The sequence below is a fragment of the Lotus japonicus genome, chromosome 3 (assembly GCF_012489685.1).
Source record: "Lotus japonicus ecotype B-129 chromosome 3, LjGifu_v1.2".
Classification (NCBI taxonomy): Eukaryota; Viridiplantae; Streptophyta; class Magnoliopsida; order Fabales; family Fabaceae; genus Lotus; species Lotus japonicus.
The window spans coordinates 28260678-28270556 of record NC_080043.1 but is presented as its reverse complement, the minus strand read 5'-3'; positions in this window follow the sequence as shown (position 1 = coordinate 28270556).

Below are 9879 nucleotides of genomic sequence, written 5' to 3'. Positions count from 1 at the left end.
TGAAAAGAATATACCAATGATCAGACTCGATCTTATTCGAGTTAATTGGCAATAAAACCCTCTTTTGAAGGGATTGTTACGGTATAATTCTTTGCTAAGAAAAATAATTTTTTTTGTGAATAAGAAAAATACTTTAATTGAAAAAATTAGGTTTCTGTCATGTTTATCTCACGTGCCATTTAACTAGCTTTTGGTACATTTTTTTTTTTGGTGCATCGCCATTTAACTAGCTAAGTACCCCACGTAGACATTCTATCAAAGAAAAAAAAAAGAATTAATTGGGAATTTGAGACAGTCATATATATACAAGGTGGAAATCCGGCGGTCCGACTACATTTTTTAGGTGTAGCCTAAGTTTTTTTTTTTTTTATAAGCAATGGTACAGCCTAAGAGTATCTTTAACCATGATATTTACTAAAGTATTTAAATTTTACTTTTTACAACTTTCAATAATGTCACATCATCTACATCATTTTATTAATTTTTACTTCAACCCAACAACTCTTAGAAGTTTATATAAAAAATTATTTTATTAATTGCAAGTTTTATTTAAACATTTTACATTAAGTAACAATAAATGCAAACACACTTTTCATGACTAAATTGAGTATCTACTCTCACATACCCTCACTAGCCATGTTGAAATTAAAAATATGCTCCAAGTAATAGATATTGGTGGGAATATGTATTTGACATTACATACTCTCATTGAAGATGCTCTAAGAGCATCTACATCCATCATACTCACTAAAATATCTACACTTCATTTTTTACAATTCTCCATAATGTCACATCATCTATACCACTTTACTAACTTTTTACTTCAACCCAACAACTCTTAAAAGTTTCTATAGTTTTTTTTTTGATAAGCAATGAAATTTATTAAATAGAAGTACAAGGGGTACTTCAACCCAATACAAGTGAGAAGAAAACAAATTATAAGAGACACTAATACAATATAAGTTTACATCTCAACCAAACCCCATAAACTCCCTCTTGAAAGCAAGACTATAGACAAAATGCCTCATTAAAACCTTACTAGTAAAAACCCCCTTGGGTAAAAACCTAGTGAGGAAAAAGAGTACAATTTTGTCTAAAGTCTAAAACAAAGCCTCCAAAAGGACCCAACAAAATAAATTTCAAATCTTAAAAGTTTCTATAGTGAATCCCATCATCAACATCACATTTCTATATTTTATTATTTATATACAACTATATTAATGGTAAGTGCTTGTAATAAATAAAAGTTCATTTTTTAAGTTTAGTGTAGAGTATCTATTCCCACATACTCATCATCTCTGCCATGTTGGAATTGAATATGTACACCAATGGTAATAGATACTCATATGAGTATGTATTTAACATTAGATACTACCATTGGAAATGCTCTTAGTTCTTAATTCTTAGCACTATTCATGTAGGCCCGTACTGCGACATGTGCTTAAGCAACTCTTTGCAGATTTTACTCCAACCATGAGTTTTTAATTCTTAGTCATATTCATCTGGTCTCACAATACCATTATATTAGTGATATTTTTTATTTTCATATAATTTTGATTTCAATTTAAATGTTACTTCAATAGTTGAATTAAATGAGTTGATGAATGTAACGAAAAAAAAAAAAAGAGTTGATGAATGAGAGAATAAAAATTAATTTTAAATAATAAGACCTCAAAAAGTAAAACTTCTTATATAAGAACTAGTTCTTATTTTAAGAATTAAGAACTCCACGTCAGCCCCCTCCAATGGTTAAGAACTCAGTTCTTAACTCAGAAATAAGAACTAAGAACCTTGCATTGGAGATGCTCTTAGAGGTGAATTCTTAAGTTAAGAACTAAGAACTAGGTTCTTAAGCATTGGAGATGACTGACGTAGAGTTCTTAATTAGTTCTTAAAAATAAGAATTAGTTCTTAGAGCATCTCCAATGTTAGTTCTTATAGGTGAGTTCTTAAGCACTTTGCATGTGAGCCTGTATTGTCACATGTGCTTAAGCAACTCTCAAGCATCTTTTGTAGATTACGCTCCAATCACAATTTCTTAGTTATTAGCACTATTCATATGGTCATACAAGAATTAGTTCTTATTTTTAAGAACTAAGAACTCTACGTCATCCATCTTCAATGCTTAAGAAGCTGGTTCTTAGTTCTTAACTTAAGAACTCACATCTAAGAACTAGCATTGGGATGCTCTAAATAAGCAATTTTGTTTTATGAGTTCTTAGCATACAAAAACATTTTTCTCTTTCATCCAAATTGCTTTATTACTTTATGAGTTTTATTTTATTGCTTTATGAAAATAAAAAAGTATAAATAATGTGGTATTGTGGGACCAGATGAATAGTGTTAAGAACTAAGAACTCGTGATTGAAGCGAAATCTGCAAAAATTGTTTGAGAGTTGGCTAACCACATGTGGCAGTATCAGCCACATGAATAATGCTTACGAACTCACCTATAAAAACTAACATTGGAGATACTCTAAGCTGATGTTATCATCAGGTTTTTTTTTTCACGGGTTCTCTTGCTTTGAGGGGTGTTGTGATGCGTGCTTACATGGCGGAGCTGTTAGGGGTCTCCAGCTAGCTTGGTACTATGGGTTCGACATGATGATTTGTGAATCATATTACTTAAGTGTGATCCAGAGTTTGGCTACAAACAAGTCTATCAACCTTCATTCTTGCATTGTGTTACTCACCGAGATATAAGGTGTCTGTTGATTCAAGAATGAGAGGTGATTTTTTAGCATGTGTTGAGAGAATAATATGGTTGTGGATCATTTGACTAAACTTGGTTTGAAAGAGAAGTGAAACTTGACTACTTGGGATTCCCCTCCTCCTGAGGTTGCTCAGTTGAGGTAGTTTGACTAGTTTCTTCCTTCTTTTGTTGTTATTTTCGTAATCTACCAAAAAAAATAATAAGATTTTTACATCTGCCCACAAATTTACTTGTAAAGAGACTAATAAACTCATATACTAATGTGGTTAAAGTATACTAAAATAAATCTTTCTATGAACATGCAAGTGAGATTATAAGCTACTAGGTAAAGACAAAAATAAACTAGATTATGTCGATTTTTAGAGTCCGGGTGTGTGTTTAAAATCATACTTCATAGCCAACATGGGTTGGCACAACTGGCTTTAGGTTCCGGGTTTAACTCTCACCTTCACATAGGTCGAGGGTTCGAATCCCCCTAGGGTCAGTAAAACCTCAGTTGGTGGGAAACCCTCCTCGGGGAGATCCCTCGGCGCTCCTTCCAGGAGTTAGCGTATTAAGTTTACTAGTTTTTTTTTTAGTGCTTTGAGCTTAGTCATTTTAGAAGAACATAATTCCTTGTTTATTTTTTTATTAACTAGAGACCTGTTTGGTGTGGCGTATAGTATAAGGCCTGATAGTATTAGACCTGGTAGTATAAGTCCCGATAAGTTTCTTATACTATACAACGTTTGCTCAGACACTGTATAACTTACCATATCGTTTAAATTCATGCAATCTTATATTTGGTGAAGTATCCAATAATGATAGATAATAAATGTAGTTAAACGGTGGTGACAGTGATAGTACTGAATGTGGGGTAGTGGTGATGGTGTCGACGGCGTGATGGTAGGGGAGGAGGACGGTGGTTGTGGTGACAATAGGGTGTTGGTGTCGGTAGGGTGGTGGTGGTGGTGGAAGAGAACGGTGGTTGTGGTGGTGATAAGGTGTCGGTGGCGGTGGTGTTGGTGGTGGTGACGGCGACGGTAGGGTGGTGGTGGTGATGGTAGTGGAGGTGGACGATGGTTGTGGTGGCAGTAGGGTGTTGATGGTAGTGTAGTTGGTGGCGGTAGGGTGGTGATGGTGGTGTCGGTGGCAGTAGGGTGGTGATGGCGTTGGTGATGGTGGCGGTGTCAGCGGTGGAGGAGGACGGTGGTTGTGGTGACGGTTGGGTGGTGGTGGAGGTGTCGGTGGTGGCGCCAACGATGGTAGTGGTGGTGAAGAGTGGCGATGGTGGTGGTAGTGGAGAGCAGTGGTTGTGGTGGTCGTAAGGTGGTGGCAGCGACGGTGGAGAATGGTGGCGGTCGCGGTAATGGTGGTGGAGGGTGGATGGTGGATGCAGTGGAGAGTGGTGATGATGGTGGCTTATACGTCAAATCTTATCCAGCCTTATTCATCACCAACATGGTGGATTAAATAATACATCATTTTGATGTATAAGGGTGGGTTGATGATAAGCTTATACAACGCAATGTTAGCACCAAACAATGGATAAACCTATAATGTATTGTATATGCTTATATAATCATGCCTAATACAACATACCAAACGAGTCATAGGCTTGTCTGTCTTTGGCGGACCCCTATGAACGTTCTTAGTCATTAACATTCCGGCCCTACTCATCTATCCCTTAGAGCATTTTTAATACAAGTCGTTTAATTCAGTTGGAGCACTTAAGCAACGTTGCTTATTTAGAAGTATCATTAGAGCAACATGTCATGTTGCAACGTTGCTTATTTAAGTAACGGCTTATTATCTTTCTGCTTACGTTTTGACTAAAAATTTATGTTTTATTTTCCATTCATAACCTTGAATATCTTGAAATAATGTAAATATATGAGATATATAGTGAGACTCAACCAAAGTAAAATAAGAAAACGTGACTAAAGTGAAATCTGCATAAATTACTTATAAGTTGCTTAAATTCTATATATGTGCAGCTTAGGTCCATCAAAATAGTATTTAAACAACCAAATTAGTATCCGATAGTTGGAAATACTGTCGTCTATGCTTTCTAAATCATTATTTTCCACAAAATAAACAACCATAACGTTTTATCACATTTTCATGCTTCTTAAATTTCCATGTTAATAAACAACTGGAACCACAATAATTCAAAAAGTCTGAATAGCTAGGCTAATAATTAAGATCTCATTGCTACACGTACCATGCACTGTATCTGTAATGGTGAAGATCTTTTGATCTATGAGATATAATATAATAAGGATATATGGTCCCTTATCCTTTCTAGCAACTATATATTTGTTTATCTGTAGTTGTAGCTGGTAATGAACTTGTCGATTATACATAATAATTTCTCTATCGCTAACCAAAACTCACATGAAATCACAACTCCACAATATATATCCATCACTATGTCTGGTTGGCCAGGCCGTGCTAGACAAATAACTATTCATATTATTTTTAATATTTTATTGAATGAATATTATAACTTACTAGAAGTATATTTAAAAGAGTGTGTTGCTACTTACTATCACTTCTCATTTTCAATACATGCACGAAGTTCTCGAATGATAGCTCAAGTGGTAAGAGAGTTACATGCATGACATATAAATTAGGTGGGGGAGATCCAATGATAAATTTTTGAAAATGTAATTTATCTTTCCGATGTAAAAAGAAACACATGCACGAAATCATCAACCATCTTATATAGATGTCTTTATTGTCTCATACCGAATCCATGTCCATACTGATACCCGATTGGATCCTCCCTAGTAATATAACAATTGAATTTTTTCTTTTTATCATCCAACATAATTGACATAATCCTTAAAGAGATTTGAGCCATCCAAAATATCTCTCCATTATTAATATCACCAGAGAGGTCGTACTGGTAACACAATGGTCTAGTCCTATCTATATCTATCTATATACTTTAAAAAAGAGGAAGGTTATAAGACTTACTTTACTGATTTGACACTCAAAAAATTACTCTCACCTAACCTTCCTCTTTGCCTGACAAGTGTCACCGTCTTATTGTTTTGGACCAAAACATTACAAAGCCCATTTTCATTTCAATTTTGAATGGAGGCCCATTATTGAATGCTGATTTTTTTTTTAGCCATTCATTAATTGCCAACATAAAAATATCTACATTAATGGCTAATTAACATTTTGACTATTTCAACTATTTAATTACAAATAATTTTTGTTTTGCACCACAAGATCCACGTGTTTAAATAGAATTACCATTTTTCAAAAATATTTGGAATAGTTTCGAATTTTCTATAATTACTCATTACTTGTGCGAGGACCGTCGACAACGCGTTTCTCAGTTAAATAACGCATTTCCTAGAATTAATCATTTCCATAAATGAGAAATATTGTCCTATCATTCATAATAATTATAAGTGAACCGTGTGTTTGTAATATTTTAATAAATGGAATCACTATCAAATATCATGATTTGTAACGCACGGGGTAATATTTTAAGTTGATACATTCCGTTCTTATGAAGAAAAAATTACCCTGAAATTAATTGAATTTCCTTTTTTGAGTAGTAAAAGTCACTATAAGCGTACGATTGAAATTTTGGTTGAAAAATAAATAGCGCCGACTAATTTCAAATACCAAGCATAATATTACCCTAATTTTCCTTCCTTTTTCAACTTGCATTGAGAAGTAACCCTAATTCTGAAATTTCTATATAAATCACCTCATGCTATTCTTCAACTTTATCAGTGCTTCCATTTTCCCACCAACTATTAGCTTTGAAAATTCTGAATATTACACATCAAACACTCATCTTTTTGAACTCAACTTCTGGGAGGATACATCCACTATCGGCGAGTCTTTGTTAATTATTTTGTAGTTATATTATTCACACTATATTAACAATTTCTGATATCTGGAAATTTTAGATATAATCGGTGTTTTGAGTAAGGTTGGACGAGTACAAGAGTTCACAATCCTTAGAAAGATTGAGAAGGTCGTCCGAATTGATCGACCTTTCTGCAGCAGGGTAAAATTACCCAGGTACCTCGACCACTAAAATTGTTCAACGGTAAAATATTTTTTTTTATGAGAAATTTTTTTAGTCTATTTTGTAATGTTGTTTTTTTTACTGGTGTAGGAAATTCCAATAGATATATATGTGTTGGAATGGACCCAACTAGAATTTTGTATCACCAACTCTTTGAAGAACCTCTCATGATCAAGTAACGCTCATAGCTATCGTCTGAACATGAACAAAATAACTGCACTTATTTTGTTAATAAATCTCGACAAATGCACGGTAGCATCATCTCCATGAAGTATCTGTGGAGATATTTAGGTTGCATGGTCTGAAATATGGAAGACATAATTCCTTTTTCATTTATATTATGAAAAGTTGTTTTGTTTGTTAATTCTTTGGGTAGGTTGTGACCCAATTCCAATAATCAATTCTGTGATGTTAAGTTACTTTTAGAAATTTAAGTAATAATTTAATGCATGGAAATTTAAGTAGTAATGAGAAATCTTATAATTGAGGTGGAGTAATAATTAGGTCGACCAAAATGGACTCAGGTTCTGAGTGTGCTCGGCACAACCCACTTATGGGGTGGGTTCAATTGGAAAAATACAGGTTTACATTTAGGTGAATGTTTTTTCTTCGTTCAATAACTTAATGGGCTACACAAATGAAAAAAAATAATTATTTTCTTATATTTTTTTAAAGTATGATCATTAACTACAAGATAACAGAACTTTTGTGCACAAAAATAATCAGAATGGAAATACATAAAAATTTACTAGGCTTTATATCACGCTCATAGTATGTCGCTTAATTATAGACGGTATCTTGAAATTTGCGTATATATTTTGTATGCTCTTAAATATTTTTTGTTTTGAATTAGCAAAATATATTGACAGAGAGCACTATGAGTACTTCAACCCAAATAATAAATATATTTAATTACAAAGATAAAGGGAATTACAAATTTCCTTTCTAAATTAGTGTCCCTCCACCATCTCGTGCATAGTCAAAGAACCTCGATCAACATTAATCTACCACCAATCATTAATTGAATTCAAAACCAAGTCTACAAGGAACTAATCTCTAAGAAATCAAAGGTGCTCTAAACAGTATCTTGGGATGGAGATCCAATCATAGGTTGAGAAATCAAAGGAAAACGTACTCCACCTAACATGTTCTCCATTTTTTCACAAGTCAAACATCATTTTTTGGCTAAGGGACCAAAATCAAACACTTTTACCAAACAGTGACTAATATGACCCTTAAACCTTCTTTTTATTGTTAACAGTATAAAAATATTTCAAGCAATTTATTGATCATCTAATTTGAAGGTTATTGGCGTTTCTATAAGGTTTGTTTAACATTTTCAAATTATACACAATTTATATTTGTATTGGTTGTTGATTATTACTCTTATATAAATTTTTTCCTTTGTAGGTTCTATAGCTCAAATATGCTTGATTGACAACATGATTGGTTATGAAGTTTTTATCATTAATCATGGACTACAACTTCTAATAAGGGTTCATGTTGTTGTCATTGTTATGTTTAACTTATTTCAATTTCAATGTAATGTATTCCTTAAAAACTGGGTTCTTATTACTATTCAAGTATTGTCATTGTGAGGTCTATACAACCTCATCAAATTAATATATTTATTGTGGTTCATTCATCTTCATCTTTGTAACATATGTTCGGTTCCATATCTATTCTACTTACTAAAAAAAGCCTAAACTAAGTTAAAACATATTTCTACTGATTCATCTTTACAATAAATTTAATTGTCGTGCAACGCACGGGTAAAGAACAATAGTTGATTTAGATTAATGAAAAATCTGGCTGTGTACCTTTGTTGTTTTCTTGCTCTGTTTGTTTTTCTTTTTGTTCTTTTAGCCTTGTACAAAAAAAAAATTAATGAAAAATCAACCTTTTGAATATGTGGTGCAAAAATTGCAATGTCAATTGTCGATTCATTTTGGCACGTTTTGCATTCGCATGGATAATGAAAATGACACTTAATAGTTAATCCACTCGGTCCCGATTCATTTACATCTTAATAAGATTAATTTCAAGAAAACATTAAATGATATTTTTCAAGAAATGCCGTTGCAGAAATAATAAATGAGAAAAAGTAAAATGCATTTCAAAAAGGTGAAATAAGAAAACAAATAATATTAATTTTTATTTCTTTTTATTTCTATATATGTGCATTATGGTGGAACTAACTTTTCTAGTGGAAGTTTTTTCCACCCACAAGACTCAAATCCGATACCTTACTTAAGGGGAATTAAACATGTTGGTATGAATATTTATTAAATGACATATGAGAAAGTTTAAGTTAAATAATCAATCATCTAATTACATTGAAAAATAAATGGGTTAGAATTTCTATATTTTATATTTATTAATTTACTTATACAAAATTCTATTGATCCATTAAGTTAGTTTTTTTTTAAACAGAGTTGCAGGTTTTTTTTTTTGAAAGTGAGTTGCAGTTAAAATAAAACTAAGTGAGTTGCAGATCCATTGGTGGTAAAATTTTCCCTAGTTAAAATTGCAAATTAAGTTTTTTTTACGGAAATTGCAAATAAAGAGTTGCAAAATAAAATAGGTGGATAGTGGGAGCCACCATGAAATGAAAATTTCCCACTATAAAATGAGATATTCGCTCCGATGCCAAGGGAATAAGCTGAGAAAGCTATCATAGCGTATATTCTTTAAAAAACGAAATAGTATATCGATGATGATTTCATAAAAGTAAAGGAATATTTTTATACGTCACTTTTCTTTTCTAACTCAAATTTCCCATTTTTCTTTTTCAATTTTTTTTCCCATTTTTCTTACTCATTTCCCACTTTTACGAGTTTAAATAATTTAAAACATTTTTCTATCTCTTCTCTTTCCTTTTCACTTCGTTTTGAATCAGGCAACTTATCCTTGAGAAATTAAAAAATTTCATTATAAGTAAATTAATAATTTTCCAAAAAAATTGAATAGCATATTACAATTCACTTTTAATTTTTCCATGATCAATACTTTCGTATAAAAATCACTTCTAATAACTTCTTTTAAAATCCCTACTAAGTCAAATAAAAAAATTTACCATATTTTTAAACACACACTTGACAAAGATATAAATATATATAATCATTTC